This window comes from Puma concolor, chromosome A1, assembly GCF_028749965.1.
Source record: "Puma concolor isolate L17-30 chromosome A1, mPumCon1.1.hap2, whole genome shotgun sequence".
In the NCBI taxonomy this organism is placed as follows: Eukaryota; Metazoa; Chordata; class Mammalia; order Carnivora; family Felidae; genus Puma; species Puma concolor.
In genome coordinates this window covers 205,252,237-205,271,961 of record NC_141667.1, presented here as the reverse complement: position 1 = coordinate 205,271,961, position 19,725 = coordinate 205,252,237, and positions in this window count along the sequence as shown.

The following is a 19,725-nucleotide window of genomic DNA, read 5'->3' as shown; positions in this document are numbered from 1 at the left end:
TGGGTGCCCTTCATATATATAGTCAGAGGACTATTTCCAATTTGGTGTTTTGGGTTGGATCCTGGGGTGGGCGAGTCTGCACAGGAGTCCTTTAAAAGCATGTTTTTCTTGTCTTGCAATTCTTTGGTTTTCCTGGATGTAATGTTTGTTGGTTTTCAAAGCCTGACATTTAGAGTGCTTGTCTTTCTGGTGCAGGATCATTGATGCCTGATGTGGAGCTCAAACTCCCCACTCCTTAGGGAAAAGTTCCATATTTTGTTATTACCCCCAAAAGTTCTATATTTTTGAGAGATCCCTCCTAATTGTGGATCACTGTAGTTGGCATTGGGGTTTTTTGGTGAGATGGTGTCTTTGCCTGTCCTAGTCCTCTCAGTGCTGTTCTTTTTGTTCTTTGTTGTAGAGGCTTTCTTCATCCAGTTTTCTGGTCTTTGTCAGAGGAAATTGTTCCATTTGTAGTTATATATTTGTCAATCTGTGGGAGGTAGTGAGTTCAGGATCTTCTATGTCACCATCTTGAACCTCTCTCCTGGCATATGGTTTTAATGTGTGTAAGATTAGTTAATTAACAAATTAATTAATTAATTAATTAATTAAAACTTTGAAAGTTTACCTTGGTTATTCTCCCTTGGAAGATGAAGTTCTGCTATAGTGTAGGTGTTATCAATCAAGGCAACAGTGATTATCAGAAACGTCTATGGAATTTTAGAACTGGAGGTTTGGATTCAGTTGATCACAAGTGGGTCAGCACCTGCAACTATGGTAGATTACTGTGTGCCAGGCACAGTACTAAGCAGTTTACATGCATTGTTGTTTGCAGTATTCAGCTTCAATGTTATTTTGGTTAATTTTCAACTAGTCTCACGATGTTTTAATTTGTGAGTAAAAATTTTAATAAGGCTACTTAATTCTATAGTTTCATTATAACATGAATTTTTGAGAAGTATAGTGATCAAAGTTTGGTTACAGGTTCATATTCTCTAATTTTTCATAGGCTTAATTGGTGTTGGTTTTAACTGACTGAAAGCTCTTGAAGGCATGTATTATAGCATTAAATCTCCCATACCTATTATAGTATTTATCAGTGTTCTTCAGCACCTGAGACAGTGCCTAATACACGGCAGGGGCTCAGTAAGTAGCTTGAATGAATGAATGAATGAATGAATGAATGAATGAATGACGTCTTCATATAATGCAGAGTGGGGCTCATAGTGCTATATATTTTCAGAGCTGAAGTGGTAGGGAAAATCCCGTGGAAAGGATGAGATTTTAGTTGATGTTTAAAGATTGTAGGTGTTGGAGAGGTGAAGAGAATAGAGGCGTATCCTTAGAACCTCTGAAGCTGATCTAATTTGAATACTGAAAGACCCTTTATCCCCAAATATCTCATTTGCTCATATGACAGAGAACTTAATTTCCCATATAGAGCAGTTCATTCACTTAAGGAATTGTGTATTTAAATTACACACACACACACACACACACACACACACACACACACACACAAATTCTTTGGGAGGAGTGACACATTTGCACATTTTTTTTTTATTTATATATGAAATTTATTGTCAAATTGGTTTCCATACAACACCCAGTGCTCATCCCAAAAGGTGCCCTCCTCAATACCCATCACCCACCCTCTCCTCCCTCCCACCCCCCATCAACCCTTAGTTTGTTCTCAGTTCTCAACAGTCTCTTATGCTTTGGCTCTCTCCCACTCTAACCTCTTTTTTTTTTTTTTTTTCCTTCCCCTCCCCCATGGGTTCCTGTTAAGTTTCTCAGGATCCACATAAGAGTGAAACCATATGGTATCTGTCTTTCTCTGTATGGCTTATTTCCCTTAGCATCACACTCTCCAGTTCCATCCACGTTGCTACAAAAGGCCATATTTCATTTTTTTCTCATTGCCACGTAGTACTCCATTGTGTATATAAACCACAATTTCTTTATCCATTCATCAGTTGATGGACATTTAGGCTCTTTCCATAATTTGGCTATTGTTGAGAGTGCTGCTATGAACATTGGGGTACAAGTGCCCCTATGCATCAGTACTCCTGTGTCCCTTGGATAAATTCCTAGCAGTGCTATTGCTGGGTCATAGGGTAGGTCTATTTTTAATTTTCTGAGGAACCTCCACACTGCTTTCCAGAGCGGCTGCACCAGTTTGCATTCCCACCAACAGTGCAAGAGGGTTCCCGTTTCTCCACATCCTCTCCAGCATCTATAGTCTCCTGATTTGTTCATTTTGGCCACTCTGACTGGCGTGAGGTTATACCTGAGTGTGGTTTTGATTTGTATTTCCCTGATAAGGAGCGACGCTGAACATCTTTTCATGTGCCTGTTGGCCATCCGGATGTCTTCTTTAGAGAAGTGTCTATTCATGTTTTCTGCCCATTTCTTCATTGGGTTATTTGCTTTTCGGGTGTGGAGTTTGGTGAGCTCTTGATAGATTTTGGATACTAGCCCTTTGTCCGATATGTCATTTGCAAATATCTTTTCCCATTCCGTTGGTTGCCTTTTAGTTTTGTTGGTTGTTTCCTTTGCTGTGCAGAAGCTTTTTATCTTCATAAGGTCCCAGTAATTCACTTTTGCTTTTAATTCCCTTGCCTTTGGGGATGTGTCGAGGAAGAGATTGCTATGGCTGAGGTCAGAGAGGTCTTTCCCTGCTTTCTCCTCTAAGGTTTTGATGGTTTCCTGTCTCACATTCAGGTCCTTTATCCATTTTGAGTTTATTTTTGTGAATGGTGTGAGAAAGTGGTCTAGTTTCAACCTTCTGCATGTTGCTGTCCAGTTCTCCCAGCACCATTTGTTAAAGAGACTGTCTTTTTTCCATTGGATGTTCTTTCCTGCTTTGTCAAAGATGAGTTGGCCATACGTTTGTGGGTCTAGTTCTGGGGTTTCTATTCTATTCCATTGGTCTATGTGTCTGTTTTTGTGCCAATACCATGCTGTCTTGATGATGACAGCTTTGTAGTAGAGGCTAAAGTCTGGGATTGTGATGCCTCCTGCTTTGGTCTTCTTCTTCAAAATTGCTTTGGCTATTCGGGGCCTTTTGTGGTTCCATATGAATTTTAGGATTGCTTGTTCTAGTTTCGAGAAGAATGCTGGTGCAATTTTGATTGGGATTGCATTGAATGTGTAGATAGCTTTGGGTAGTATTGACATTTTGACAATATTTATTCTTCCAATCCATGAGCAGGGAATGTCTTTCCATTTCTTTAAATCTTCTTCAATTACCTTCATAAGCTTTCTATAGTTTTCAGCATACAGATCCTTTACATCTTTGGTTAGATTTATTCCTAGGTATTTTATGCTTCTTGGTGCCATTGTGAATGGGATCAGTTTCTTTATTTGTCTTTCTGTTGCTTCATTGTTAGTGTATAAGAATGCAACTGATTTGTGTACATTGATTTTGTATCCTGCAACTTTGCTGAATTCATGTATCAGTTCTAGCAGACTTTTGGTGGAGTCTATCGGATTTTCCATGTATAATATCATGTCATCTGCAAAAAGCGAAAGCTTGACTTCATCTTTGCCAATTTTGATGCCTTTGATTTCCTTTTGTTGTCTGATTGCTGATGCTAGAACTTCCAGCACTATGTTAAACAACAGCGGTGAGAGTGGGCATCCCTGTCGTGTTCCTGATCTCAGGGAAAAAGCTCTCAGTTTTTCCCCGTTGAGGATGATGTTAGCTGTGGGCTTTTCATAAATGGCTTTTATGATCTTTAAGTATGTTCCTTCTATCCCGACTTTCTCAAGGGTTTTTATTAAGAAAGGGTGCTGGATTTTGTCAAAGGCCTTTTCTGCATCGATTGACAGGATCATATGGTTCTTCTCTTTTTTTTTGTTAATGTGACGTATCACGTTGATTGATTTGCGAATGTTGAACCAGCCCTGCATCCCAGGAATGAATCCCACTTGATCATGGTGAATAATTCTTTTTATATGCCGTTGAATTCGATTTGCTAGTATCTTATTGAGAATTTTGGCATCCATATTCATCAGGGATATTGGCCTGTAGTTCTCTTTTTTTACTGGGTCTCTGTCTGGTTTAGGAATCAAAGTAATACTGGCTTCATAGAATGAGTCTGGAAGTTTTCCTTCCCTTTCTATTTCTTGGAATAGCTTGAGAAGGATAGGTATTATCTCTGCTTTAAACGTCTGGTAGAACTCCCCTGGGAAGCCATCTGGTCCTGGACTCTTATTTGTTGGGAGATTTTTGATAACCGATTCAATTTCTTCGCTGGTTATGGGTCTGTTCAAGCTTTCTATTTCCTCCTGATTGAGTTTTGGAAGAGTGTGGGTGTTCAGGAATTTGTCCATTTCTTCCAGGTTGTCCAGTTTGTTGGCATATAATTTTTCATAGTATTCCCTGATAATTGTTTGTATCTCTGATGGATTGGTTGTAATCATTCCATTTTCATTCATGATTTTATCTATTTGGGTCATCTCCCTTTTCTTTTTGAGAAGCCTGGCTAGAGGTTTGTCACTTTTGTTTATTTTTTCAAAAAACCAACTCTTGGTTTTATTGATCTGCTCTACAGTTTTTTTAGATTCTATATTGTTTATTTCTGCTCTGATCTTTATTATTTCTCTTCTTCTGCTGGGTTTAGGCTGCCTTTGCTGTTCTGCTTCTATTTCCTTTAGGTGTGCTGTTAGATTTTGTATTTGGGATTTTTCTTGTTTCTTGAGATAGGCCTGGATTGCAATGTATTTTCCTCTCAGGACTGCCTTCGCTGCGTCCCAAAGCGTTTGGATTGTTGTATTTTCATTTTCGTTTGTTTCCATATATTTTTTAATTTCTTCTCTAATTGCCTGGTTGACCCACTCATTCGTTAGTAGGGTGTTCTTTAACCTCCATGCTTTTGGAGGTTTGCCAGACTTTTTCCTGTGGTTGATTTCAAGCTTCATAGCATTGTGGTCTGAAAGTATGCATGGTATGATTTCAATTCTTGTAAACTTATGAAGGGCTGTTTTGTGACCCAGTATATGATCTATCTTGGAGAATGTTCCATGTGCACTCGAGAAGAAAGTATATTCTGTTGCTTTGGGATGCAGAGTTCTAAATATATCTGTCAAGTCCATCTGATCCAATGTCTCATTCAGGGCCCTTGTTTCTTTATTGACCGTGTGTCTAGATGATCTATCCATTTCTGTAAGTGGGGTGTTAAAGTCCCCTGCAATTACCACATTCTTATCAATAAGGTTGCTTATGTTTATGAGTAATTGTTTTATATATTTGGGCGCTCCGGTATTCGGCGCATAGACATTTATAATTGTTAGCTCTTCCTGATGGATAGACCCTGTCACTATTATATAATGTCCTTCTTCATCTCTTGTTACAGCCTTTAATTTAAAGTCTAGTTTGTCTGATATAAGTATGGCTACTCCAGCTTTCTTTTGGCTTCCAGTAGCATGATAAATAGTTCTCCATCCCCTCACTCTCAATCTAAAGGTGTCCTCAGGTCTAAAATGAGTCTCTTGTAGACAACAAATAGATGGGTCTTGTTTTTTTATCCATTCTTATACCCTATGTCTTTTGGTTGGCGCATTTAATCCATTTACGTTCAGTGTTATTATAGAAAGATATGGGTTTAGAGTCATTGTGATGTCTGTATGTTTTATGCTTGTAGTGATGTCTCTGGTACTTTGTCTCACAGGGTCCCCCTTGGGATCTCTTGTAGGGCTGGTTTAGTGGTGACAAATTCCTTCAGTTTTTGTTTGTTTGGGAAGACCTTTATCTCTCCTTCTATTCTAAATGACAGACTTGCTGGATAAAGGATTCTCGGCTGCATATTTTTTCTGTCTAGCACACTGAAAATCTCATGCCAATTCTTTCTGGCCTGCCAAGTTTCAAAAGAGAGATCAGTCACGAGTCTTATAGGTCTCCCTTTATATGTGAGGGCACGTTTACCCCTTGCTGCTTTCAGAATTTTCTCTTTATCCTTGTATTTTGCCAGTTTCACTATGATATGTCGTGCAGAAGATCGATTCAAGTTACGTCTGAAGGGAGTTCTCTGTGCCTCTTGGATTTCAATGCCTTTTTCCTTCCCCACTTCAGGGAAGTTCTCAGCTATTATTTCTTAAGTACCCCTTCAGCACCTTTCCCTCTCTCTTCCTCCTCTGGGATACCAATTATGCGTAGATTATTTCTTTTTAGTGTATCCCTTAGTTCTCTAATTTTCCCCTCATACTCCTGGATTTTTTTATCTCTCTTTTTCTCAGCTTCCTCTTTTCCATAACTTTATCTTCTAGTTCACCTATTCTCTCCTCTGCCTCTTCAATCCGAGCCGTGGTGGTTTCCATTTTGTTATGCATTTCGTTTAAAGCGTTTTTCAGCTCCTCGTGACTGTTCCTTAGTCCCTTGATCTCTGTAGCAAGAGATTCTCTGCTGTCAGCTATACTGTTTTCAAGCCCAGCGATTAATTTTATGACTATTATTCTAAATTCACTTTCTGTTATATTATTTAAATCCTTTTTGATCAGCTCATTAGCTGTTGTTATTTCCTGGAGATTCTTCTGAGGGGAATTCTTCTGCTTGGTCATTTTGGATAGTCCCTGGCGTGGTGAGGACCTGCAGGGCACTTCCCCTGTGCTGTGGTGTATAACTGGAGTTGGTGGGCGGAGCCGCAGTCAGACCTGATGTCTGCCCCCAGCCCACCGCTGTGTCCACAGTCAGACTGGTGTGTGCCTTCTCTTCCCCTCTCCTAGGGGCGGGATTCACTGTGGGGTGGGGTGGCCCATCTGGGCTACTTGCACACTGCCAGGCTTGTGATGCTGGGGATCTGGCGTCTTAGCTGGGGTGGGTAGGCAAGGTGCACAGGGGCAGGAGGGGCAGGCTTAGCTCGCTTCTCCTTAGGTGATCCACTTCAGGAGGGGCCCTGTGGCCGCAGGAGGGAGTCAGATCCGCTGCCGGAGGTTTGGCTCCGCAGTAGCGCAGAGTTGGGTGTTTGCGAGGAGCGAGCAAGTTCCCTGGCAGGAACTGGTTCTCTTGGGATTTTGGCTGGGGGATGGGCGGGGGTGATGGCGCTGGCGAGCGCCTTTGTTCCCCACCAAACTGAGCTCTGTCGTCCGGGGGCTCAGCAGCTCTCCTTCCCTTTGTCCTCCAGCCTTCCCGCTTTCTGAGCAGAGCTGTTAACTTATGACCTCCCAGACTCTAAGTCGCGCTTGCTGTCGGAACACAGTCCGTCAGGCCCCTCCGCTTTTTGCAAGCCAGACTCGGGGGCTCTGCTTGGCCGGCGAGCCGCCCCTCCTCCCCGGCTCCCTCCCGCCAGTCCGTGGAGCGCGCACCGCCTCACCGCCCTTCCTACCCTCTTCTGTGGGCCTCTCGTCTGCGCTTGGCTCCGGCGACTCAGTTCTGCTAATCCTCTGGCGGTTTTCTGGGTTATTTAGGCAGGTGTAGGTGGAATCTAAGTGATCAGCAGCACGCGCGGTGAGCCCAGCGTCCTCCTACGCCGCCATCTTCCATCCCTCGACACATTTGCACATTAAAAGTTATTGCCTCATTAGTACAGATGGTGTGTTCTACCCTAAGCAAGCAGCTCAAATTGGTCTGGACTAATCTGGCTCATGGTGGGAAAGGTGGAAGATTCTATGAGGGGGGACACCTGGCGCTGGCTTTGAGGCACCTTTGCCTTAGTGTACTTAGTGGGGCCACCGAGAAAGCCAAGGAAAGCATAGAAGTAGAGAGGTGGGACATTAAAGACTAGTACTTTTCTACAGAGGACAGTTTCCCATACCTGTAACTTTCTTTCAACGTTTATTTATTTTTGGGACAGAGAGACAGAGCATGAACGGGGGAGGGGCAGAGAGAGAGGGAGACACAGAATCGGAAACAGGCTCCAGGCTCTGAGCCATCAGCCCAGAGCCCGACGCGGGGCTCGAACTCACGGACCGTGAGATCGTGACCTGGCTGAAGTCGGACGCTTAACCGACTGCGCCACCCAGGCGCCCCCTTGTAACTTTCTTGTAAAAAGATACTAGAGTTTTATTCCTGTAATAAAAGTACAAATGATTAAAATTTGGAGATTATTCTGGAAATGAGCATTTTTGAGGGACCATTTATTTCTGAAAATAGATGGGCAGTTTTAATAGTTCTAGAAATATATTTCTTTTGGAAAGGTATTTATTTTTAGGTAAAGAAACAAAAAAAAATCAAGCTAATTAGCATGGAAAACACATTAAGTTTGACTTATCCTTTAAAATGTAGCAAATGGCATAAGGTAGATTCCACGATTAATTCATCTTTTTGCCCCCAAATGTTTGGTCCAGAGGATAGCATGTTATAAGCCCTCAAAAATATTTATAAATGAATGAAAATAATTGTGTCTACAGTGAGAATCTCCAGTATAATGAATGGCTCATTTTGTGAATTGAATAGTTTATTGTGTTTGTGAGTGACTCGGCATTCCGAAGCATTTCTAAAGTCTGCCCCTAATGTGGAAACACACAGCAAACATTGCGGACCCATTGGTAGAAATGGAAGCCAGTGGGAATATTGTAGAAAACAAGAGAAATCTAAAACAAGAAATTCATTAATCAGAAAATGTGGTTATTTCAATAGGTGAACTGGAAAATAACAGAAAATGTATTATCTATTATAATGCTTTGTAAATGTGCATCTATACCTATACCTATACTTTAAATCTAGAGCTATCTCTGTCTCTGGTTCCTGGCACAGAGCTCCTAACTTTTATAGTTTCTTGAGTAATAAGAGTATTAGGAACATTTTTTCTTCTATTATTTGGTCTTTGACTCTGTTCCTGACCTAAATCCCTGTTCCCAAATCCCTTGGAATTCTGTGAGTTCTAGGAATGCCCCCCCCCCCCCAACCTAATGAGGTACCTCTTGGTGGGCTCCTGGATAGCTCTAAGAAGGGGGCTAGTTACCAGAAAGATCAAGCCATGATTAGAAGCTTGGAACTTTAAGCCCACCACCCATCCTCTGGGAAGGGGAGAGGGCTGGAGATTAAATTAATGACCCATCATTCCTATGTAATAAAGCTTTCATAAAAATCCTTAAAGTATGGGGTTCAGAAAATTTTCTGGTTAGTGAATACTTCTGTGTGCTGGGAGAGTGACCTACTCCAACTCCACAGGAATAGAAGCTCCTGCACTTGGGACCCTTCCAGATCTTCCTCACTGTATCTCTTCATCTGGCAGTTTATCTGTATCCTTTATCGTATCTTATATTATAAACTATAAATATAAGTGTTTCTCTCAGTTCTGTGAGCTATTCTAACAAATGATGAAATCCAAGGAGAGGGTCATGGGAGCTGATATGTAGACACGTTGGGTAGAAATTGTGGTTAACCTGAGGACCTCCTACTTGATATTGGCATCTGAACTGGGGGGCTGTCTTGTGAGACTGAGCCCTTAACCTGTGGTGTATGAATTAACTCCATTTATTGTCAGAATGGAATTAAATTGTAAGACACTCAGCTGATGTCAAAGAGGATTGCTTGGTCTGGAAAAAACCCCACACATTTGGTGTCAATAGTATTGTGTGTGAGTAAAAGAGAAACATGGTGTTTTTCTTACACACAAACAAATGAACAAAGTACAACCCCTCCCTTCCCCCCCCCCCCCCCGCTGCCCCACCTCCGCTGTATATAGTTAGGGGATGGTATATTTCTAAAGCTAGCCTGGTCTACCATTGGCCTGAGGTTTTCCTCTTGATGACTTTCCTTTCTGTTATCAACAACTTTTAACACATTAAGCATGACTTTTTATGTGTTATTTGCTGAGTGTGATAACACGGGCTGCTACTGTTAGTTCTCAATACTGTGTAGAAGCATGGTAACAAATCCTGTTCCCACAATGAGTTGTCATGTGCTGTTCTGTTCCCAGAGTGAGTTGTCATGTGCCGTTCCTGTGAAATGAGCCTGTGTTTGACCGTCGATCTGGGAAGGAGAGCCCCTGCTCTTGCTGACTTTCTGAGTGTGTCAGGGCAGAGATTTCAGGTGAGGCCCTACCAACAGGCAACCTCTTCCTAAATTTTTTTCTCTTAATTTGTGATTAGATAGTTTTTAATCTCTGGAAACTTGTATTATGTATCTGGAGAGACAGAAGAGGATATGCCCTTGCAGGCCTGAAAATAAATGGATTTGAGGAAATAAAACTGAAAAAGGGATCATTAGGAAAGCAGCAAGCTGTTGAGAAAACTGCGAGCCAGATACTGTCGTAAAGGCTTGAAATGCTGCAGCAGAGGTGTTTTTTTTCTCTTTTTTTTTTTTTTTTAAATTTTATAGCTCTCTTCATTCTGAAAGGTCATAGCAATAAGGGAGATGAAGGGTTATTCTTTATGATCTCTAGTAATTTAAAGTACTGTAAACAAATAAATCCTGGATATGAGGAAATGTTTATTAGCCTTAGGAGACTTAGCAAGAGTTTAGTTAATATATTGATACACCAGGTGGTTGAAATTAGAAGACAAAGATCAGTCCTACGGAAGCATTAATACCTTCACAGAACGCACAGCACAAATTCTTATGACAGTACATGACATCTTCTTAAGAATAAGAAGTACTGTCTTTCAAATAGAAGCCTGACCAACATAGGAAATAATCAGTGAACATGCAGTACCTGTGCATGGACACAGGAGTTTGCAGAGACTAGAGAAGCAGTTGGCAAATCTGTAAAGAGGAACTCACGTAGGGCAATTGCTATCAGGCTTCCTATTTCATGTATGCTTTTGACTTGAATTATAATCTCTAATTCTAGAAAAAAACATGTCCTCAAATGAGTGAAGGGATACATTCTCTTAGTTCTTAAATAAAATTTTATATACATACCAATTGTACTTCCTTCGAGATCCACATTGGAAGTATACTCCTAAGCATATGTGGAAATCCGTACAGAACATTGGAGAAGCTCTTGGTATGCTGTTATTTAATGATGACAAATTTTGCCTTGCTCTCCCAGAAAGGGAACAAGTATTTTTAGATTATATAAACATCCAGATAGAGTGATAGGCTTGTAACTATACTGGAACTGGGAACCAAAATGGGGTAAGGGCTCAAACCAAACAACCTAAACCTCCAGATGTTCCACATTACCCCAACACATTGTAATTCTCACACATGTCAAGGTTCTCACTTTTGTATCTCCAATGTATGTAGGTCCTCCAGATGGGTTGTGTCCAGTGGAAATGGTGAAATGGAAGGATTGTTTTAAGAAAGGGGAAATTTTGTCTTTCCTTTGGGTTTAAGAGGGAAGTTAAAATAGGTTCATTTTGAATAAATCAATAATAGAGATGATTTCTGGGGCAATTACAAGAATTGTATATTCTTAGTGAAGCAGCTGTCTCGTCTTAATTGAAGAATAAAGTTCTCTCTGGTGTTTTCCATTTGTATGTTCAGATCTTAAGACTTTAAATTCACTGGGATCCAGTAAACCAAATGGCTTCTCTGTATTGTGGCTTAGAGGCTTGACTCCTATGGTAATCAGTGAAAGGAAAATTAAGACTAGGAGAGCTTACTGGCTTCTGAACAAGAAATTATTATGTTTAGATCGGATTAAGTTGGTTAATTACAGAACCCAAGGACTCTGTTTCCTCACCTGGAAAACAAGAGCAGTGGGTAAGTCAGCGGTTCTGGAGCTTGGCATGTATCAGATTTACCTGGAGAACTTGTTAAAACACAGATTAATGGATCTCACTCCCTAGTTTCTGATTCAGTAGGTTTGGGGAGTCCCGAGAATTAAGGTTTCTAATAGATTCCCAGGCCATGCTAGTGCTCGTACCATGGAGACCACACTTTGGAGGACCACCGGGGTAGATAATGTTTATGATTTCCTTCACACTTACATGCTGTGAGCATAATGGGGCAAAATAAGCTCTGTAGTTTTCCTGCTGGAAAAGAAATTCTGCAAAAACCATTTATCTGCCTCGAGGATATTTGTGTGCAGGGAATTTCTGAGTGATGTTTAAGATTGTCATCTAATGGCAGCTCTTGTGTCTGTTTATATATGTCAGAGATGCATAAATTTGAGTTGAACTTTAGAAGGTTTGTCTGTGTGCAAGCCATTTAGAAGAAATATTCACCTGAATGGAATTGTTGCAAAGTAATCCTTGGCATCAAACTCGGGTTAAAGTAGCAAACATTTTCTTTTACAAGACAAAATTATATTATTGCTAATAATAATTACAGTTTATATTTATCTGAACCTAAATGTCTTAATTTGAATATCTAAAAAGTGTCATGAAAATGAACTCTGTGTTTTACTCAACATTCCGATGACCTTGGCTAAGTAGCAAATAACGTGATGTGTGTTTTTTCCTGGCAATACTTAGGGACAGGTAGGCTTGTTTTAGGTAACGTTATAATCAGCAGTATATGTGAGGTTCTATCTTGCTTCCTGCTACTTGTTGTGGATCTTTCTAATTAAAGAAATATGTGGCTTTAATAGTCTGTGTTTGGGGAAATTTTATTTTGTCACTTTTGTAATGCAATATTCATGCAACCATTTTTATGATACATAAACAATAGATGATGCTTTTTATCTTGTAAATTATCTGGTGACTTCCAGTGTAGCAGTGAGAACTTGGGCTCAAGATGAACAGACAAGAGCATCTACCCCCAGTTCCTCCTTAATTGTTAGCTGTAACCTTTTTTTCCATTCATTCATTTTATTACCTGGGATATAGGACTAATGATAATCTACCTTGTAAAGTTTCTTTAACAATCAAATGGAATAACGCTGATCATACCCAGTACATAAAATGAGTCCATTAAATGTTAGCTATGATAATGTCTGCCCTGTTTGAGGAACTTTACATACTCTTTCTCTTTTATAAGACATATTAAGTCCTCATTTTAATAGTTATATGAGGAAATACACAAAATCATAAAGTGTCATTTTTTCCTTACCTTTGTATCAGAATTTGGGTCACCAGTCTGATCTCTAGTTAGGATTAATTAGATATATTCCAACGTGAAATCAGACAATCTTCCCTTCTTTCGATCCTTCATCTGTTCAAATAATAAACATCTTTCTTTTATTTGTCGTCTTGGAGACATGGACCTCAAGGAGCTTACTTTCTAGTAGAGAGATGAGTAGAGAAACAAATAATCCAAACCCAGTCTGTTAAATACTATCACTGAATAAAGTCTGGGAATCCAGAAGGGAGAATAACATATTCTGCCTGAAGATCAAGAAACAATTCAGGGGCTCTGTGCTGACAGCTCAGAGCCCGAAGCCTGCTTTGGATTCTGTGTTTCCCTCTCTCTCTGTCCCTTCCCCACTCACACTCTGTCTATCTCTCAAAAATAAATAAACATTAAAAAAAGAAACCAGGAAAAACTTGGCATTCCTACTAAGTTTTGGAAGGTGTTTGCCAGGTGACCAAATTGAAGCTAGGGAAAGAATAACTTCTTAAGTAATAAACTTTATCATTTTTAAAAAAGTTTATTTATTTTGAGAGAGGGAGAGAGAGAGAGAAAGGCAGAGAGAGTGGGAGAGAGAGAATCACAAGCAGAGCCCAACGTCAGTGCAGAGCCCAATGTAGGGCTCAAACTCACAAACTGCGAGATCATGACTGGAGCTGAAGTTGGACGCTTAACCATCTGAGCCACCCAGATGCCCCTCAAGTAATAAACTTTAAAAGCTATTGGGGCACCTGGGTGGCTCAGATGGTTAAGCGTCCAACTTCAGCTCCAGTCATGATCTCATGGTTTGTGAGTTTGAGCCTTGCATCTGGCTCTCTGCTGTCAGCGTCCATCGTGCTTCAGATCCTCTGTCCCCCACTCTCTCTCTGCCCTGCCCCCCCAAATAAATTAACATTTAAAAAAGCTATTGAAGATGTGATAGAGGTTGCAATGTTAAAAAGTGGTAAGTCTCTGTGTCGATAGGATAGGGGATTGGAGGGGAGGAGGAAGACGGAGATGAAAGACAATGCTGGATATTCAGAGACCAAAATCTGAACATGCTCATCTGTCATGCAGAATAATTCAGACTTTGTTTTGAGAGTGGTAGAGGAGATATCGAAGTGTTTAAGAAAGTTACTGACATGATCTGCTACATGTTTCACAAAGATATGCAGAAAAACCCAGTCTAATCCATATGCTCAAAACAGCAATCAACTAAATGTATGACCCTTTTAAAATTTCCAAAGAGACAACATCTTTAGCAGACTTCTTTTTTCTAAGAGTTCAAGAATTTCCTCTTTTTAGTTGTGAAGGAGAATGATAATTTCATTAGGGTTTTCATTATAAGATGCTAAAATGATATTATTCATTTAATGAGACATTAGATATTGCCTTTAGAATTGTAAAATGTGTTGAATAGCTGCTGAAAAAAAAACAGGTGTAAAATACTGACTTTTACATCAAATGCTGTGAAATTCTTTGTAAACAAAGCTTTTTTCATGAAAGAATTTATTTGCTGCCTGTACTTACTGCTCACTTGAAGTCATAATTGTCCTTTATTACATCAGATTTTGTTCCATGGAAAGGATTATGATGTTGTAAACAGAATATTATAATTTTGAGTTAAGAAGAATGAGGAACAGATGAAGTCTTAAAAATGCAGATTCTATTTTTATGCAGATATCTTTAGTTTTAAAATACTCAAAAGAAAAATATAAAAATTTGTCCATTAAAAGTCCTAAATAAGCAGAAATATCTTACCTGAATGAATTTTCAAGTTTTCACTAGGCATCTGAAACCCTTAATAAATGTAAACTTTTTCAATTTGAAAAACTTAAAAGTTATACCTTAGAAGATGTGAAATACCAACTTTTGTTTTATGAGAATGGCTTTAGATTTATCATTAAAAAATTAAAATTACATTTATGCTTCTATCTCACAACTACTGCTAACCAGTCAATGGAAAATAAATTAAAAAGCCTTTGGTGAGTGGGAGAAATGAAGAACAAATATAAGAAATTTTTGCTTACCTGTCTTCTGAAATGATTGGGAGTCAAAATTTAGCAGTGATATTTAGAAAGTTTTCTTTGAGAATTTTTTTTTTTTGTCCTGAGGTATATTCTCTTGAATATTTTTCAATCCCTTCCTACACAAAACCACAGGATCTCTTCGGTCTATTTTAACTTAAGATTGGAATGCTACATTATTTTGATGTATGTGATAGAGATAATCTGCCACGTGCTCTTTCTTTACAGGAAATTACTTTCCATGCCTTCTGCAAGTTGAGGCAAATTGGAGCCCTGAATATTTTAGAATGACTGTAGTGGCAAAAAATGAGAGAAGATGTGATTGGATTTTTATCATATCTTTAGACACCTCCAATTTTATAGTCAGAGACAAAGCATCATGGCTCTGAATGTGAAATTGCTTTCTTTTATATAAAGGCTACTGATGGTGAAATAAAGTGCTCATGTAATAGTGATTTGGTTTGTTAATAAGGCCTGATAATTTTGTTATGCAGAACCATTTAGTTATCAGCTATTTTAACCTAAATAAGCTAGTGCATTATCAGAGATGTTTTAGTTATCATTTATATCAAATAACATCTGGCATTTTAGAATTATTCTTCTGCGTCTATACAACCACAGACTGCCCTACTCCTAGACCCAATGAGAAAGACTCCAGAGACATGGTAAGTGTGGATTATGGACTCAGAAGGCAGAAGTTTAAGGACTATTTTGCCACTTATTAGAGGATGACTTTCAGCCGGTCTCTAACTTTTCTGCTGTGTACTTTATTCATCTTTAAAATTGAAATTAAAATAATCAAACTCATAGAGTTATTTCTGAGAATAAAATTAGGTCATTTATTTGAAATTTCTCTGTAAACCCTAAAATCCTATATAAATGTAAGGTACTATTATAATTATCATTTTGTTTTTACTGCTATAATCCCTTTTCTTTAAACAGTTGTCACTGAGGATACTAAGTTTTGTATCAAGTCTGGTTATTCAGCCCTTCTGGCTCAGAAGTTTTGGAGTTAGTCTTATAGAATTATTGGTCTTGTCTGATAAACCATCCAGACTTTGGAATCAGATAACTAAGCATTTCATTGTCTGAGGATCTGAGTATATATTAATTTTGTATTGTCACACAACAGAAATCTGCATTAGTTATTTGTTTCTTCATTACAGATTAACCCAAAACTTAACAACCTAAAATAAACATTTAGTATCTTATAGTTTCTGTGGATCAGGAATATTATGGAGGAAGCTTAGTTGGGTGTCAGGGTCTCCTGTTAGGTTTCAGTCAAGCTATTGGCTAAGGCAGTGGTCTCATCTTAAGGCTCAAATTGGAGGGGTTGATCTGTTTCCAGGCTTATTCCCATGTTTGTAGGCGGGTCTTGGTTTTTCAACATATGGGCCCTTCCATAGGCAATTTGAGAGAGAGAAATGGAGAGACAGACAGAGAAAGAGGGAGAGAGAAGAAACCAACTGAAGATGGAGGCCATAGTTATTTATTAACCTAATCTTTGCAGTAACGGTCTATTACTTCCACCATATTTTATTAATTAGAAGAGAGGAAGACCAGCCTCTTCTCAAGGGGACTACACAAGGACACCAACAAGCAGGAATTATTAGAGATGATCTTAGTGGTGCCTGCATCATTTATCCTCTGGTTTCCAGAATTCATGGCCCTCTCAAATGAGAAATAGTTACCCCTTCCCAAAGCTCTATCTTATTTTATTATGGCATTAGCTTAAAAATCCAACATCTTAGCTCTAAACCAGGACCAGGTGTAAACAAGTTTTCTGGGTATAGTTTCTTAAGTATAGCTTTCTGAATACCACCCCTCCTAATCTATGGACAAGTGAAACAAAACCAACAAGTTGTCTTTCCCTCATACCTCTAACATGTAATGATTGAGCAGGCATAGTGTAACTAGTATAAGCATTCTTGTTCAAAAGGAATAAAATGGGAGCCTCAGAGGAATTTCTGGCCCATAAAAATTCTGAAACCTAGCCAGGCAAATATTAGAATTTCCTCCATTAGGTTTCAAAGCCTGGGAATAATTCTCCATGGCTCCCAGCTCCACAGTTTGGGCTCTTGCTATCATCTTCATATTTAATTTGTCACCAAAGGCAGCGTATGTATGTAGCTGAGCATCCCTTTCAGTCTGCTGCCTGTCAGTAAAATTCTAAAGATCTGATGTCCTCTCCTGATTGTATGCTATATTCTCCTCAGGCAAAATGGACATGTTGGTGCATAAATAACTCTTAAGACCTTTCTAGGTGTTTTGTATACTTTCTTGGCGTTCATTCCACTTGACAAAGGCTTTATCACAAATTTCTTCATGGTAACCCTTCTCTCCCTTGGGATCTTGCTGAACAGATAAGGGACAATGCCCTTAAGCTTCATAGGAACACTGTTGCTTGATTGGGGAGAGCTGCATGGCAGACTGTTAATCTGTTTTCATTTATTCTATGTTCAAAATGATTGAAACTAAGCTGTGTTGTTTAGAGATTCCCACATAAACACAGAAAACATAGGATCAACTAACAAAAATATTAGAATAGTAGCTACTTCTGGGAAGAGGGAGAGGGATGTGGGAAGAAGTATAAGAGGGGCTTTAAAGTTGTTTTTTGGGGTGCCTGATGGCTCTGTCAGTTAAGTGTTTGACTTCAGCTCAGGTCATGATCTCACAGCTTGTGAGTTCAAGCCCTGTTTCAGGCTCTGCTGACAGCTCAGAGCCTGGAGCCCACTTGGGATTCTGAGTCTCCCACTCTCTCTGCCCCTCCCCTGCTCACGTTCTGTCTCTTTCTCCTTCAAAAATAAATAAACACTAAAAAATATTTTTTACTTGTTTTTATTTTCTCATATATTATTCTGGATGATAGATACACTGGTATTTGTTTTATAGTTTTACTAAGATGTAAATAAATATATACATATAGATACTTGATCTCCTCTTTTCTACATGGCTCATATACAAGAGCAAAAAAGAAAAAAAGTATAGTAACTAAAATGCAATAGAGGAGTGGTTTCTGAAACTGAAAGAAAGTGTAGGAGTTTATGTCTTAAAATTGAAGGTAGAAAGAACGTCAAGGGGTGAAGTTGTAATGCCATTAAAAGCTTCAATCATATATAGTTGTTAGGTGACTGAACTGAATTAAATTAATATGCTTGGACTTTTGGCATGTTTTATCAGCCATTTACTAATGTTTTTCTAAAAAGCAACCCATTCCAGTAGAAGAGCATTAAACATAATAGTGCTGCCATTCATCACATCCAGAGCAGCGGCTTTCTCCTTCTGCTCAGTTTTGTGTTCCATTTTTGCTTTGTGAAGCCAAAGGAAAAAGACAAGCAGCAGAGTTTGGGGCAAGAATTAAGCATACTTTATTGCAGAATTTTGAGAAAGTGCCCTCCTCAAGGACAATTATTCTGAATCATTGGTGAAGTTCTGTAGACTTAATAAGGGAAAGAGGGAGAAAGGTTCACTCTTTCATGTATTCATATAGAGAACATGGTTAGCTAATGATATTAAAAAGATGGGAAATGAGCTATAGCCAAAATTTTCTTCCCAAAGCATTTTAGTTCTGATTTGCCACTCTTTTGATGAAAATTCATCAACCTTCAGCGACTCCTTGTTTGCTCTGAGTAAAAGGCATACTTTCATGATGTGACATATGCTTTCCTCTCCAGGCCTACGTCTTGACTTCCCACCCTACTTCCATGACAGTTTGGCTCTGCAAGCTGCCAGCTTATCACTTTTCAGGAACATACCAAACCATCTCTCTGTTCGTGCTCATGGACACGTTCTTCTCTCTGCCCCATCGACATTTCACCGGCTACCTTCTGGTCACCCTTTAGATGTGGAAGATATTGGATACAGAGAGAAAGTGCTCTTGTCTCCTCCCCAGGTTGGGGGTAGTTAGATGTGGTCTCTGATGGAATTGGATTGACCTTGCCATCTACGTTATTTGTTTCCCAGCGTTAACTTTAAATTTCTTAGAGGGCAGAAACGAGCTCTGTAGTTTTGTCTTTATGATCTTACAGTGCATTGTACCTGGTAAGCCCCTCATAAATGTTTGTTGGATAAACAGATTAAATAGATAGATGCATTTGGTGGTTGATTGGTACAGTTCAGAGGCTACTCTAATGAAAAAGGTATAGAAAATAGAGAGTTGAGTGGAGTGATTAAGCATGTGGGCTTTAGAACCTGACTACCCAGAATGGAATATTGTCTCTACCACTTAATAACTGTGGGTTCTTGGGAAAGTTAGGTAAACTTTCTTGCCTTAGCTCTAAGGTGAAACCCTTAGCTTAAAGTGTTTAGTAATAATACTAGCTTCATTGGGTTGTTGGAGTGATAAAATGAAGTAATATATGTTAAGTGCTTTAGACAGTGCTGAGACCTACTAAGTAACTCAGTACACTTAAAATTGTTCCAGATGACAGATCACGGCATTAAATGAACACTCATGAGGGCCGATGAAAGTAGATCCAGGAAAGAGAAGAGCAAGAAGTCCCTTACCTGTGCACACCTGCTTGAAACTCTCATTTCCCTGATTATGCTACTGAACATAGCATATTGAAATTTTTGTACTAGTATGTCTCTCCATTTTATCCTGAAGATCGGGGTGAGAAGGTCCATATCCTTGTCGAGCACTGCTGCATCACCAATGCCAATGCGTAGATATTCCTCAACAAATATTTGCAAATGATCAACAAGCAGAGCTTGGTGAAATCATTTGATGTTTTTATGGCCTGTGTTCTAATAACCTAGACGGTAAGTAACTGAGAGTCTGAAAAATTCTAAGCTGAAAACAGATATTGCAACTACCATGTCTCTTAACAGGGATCC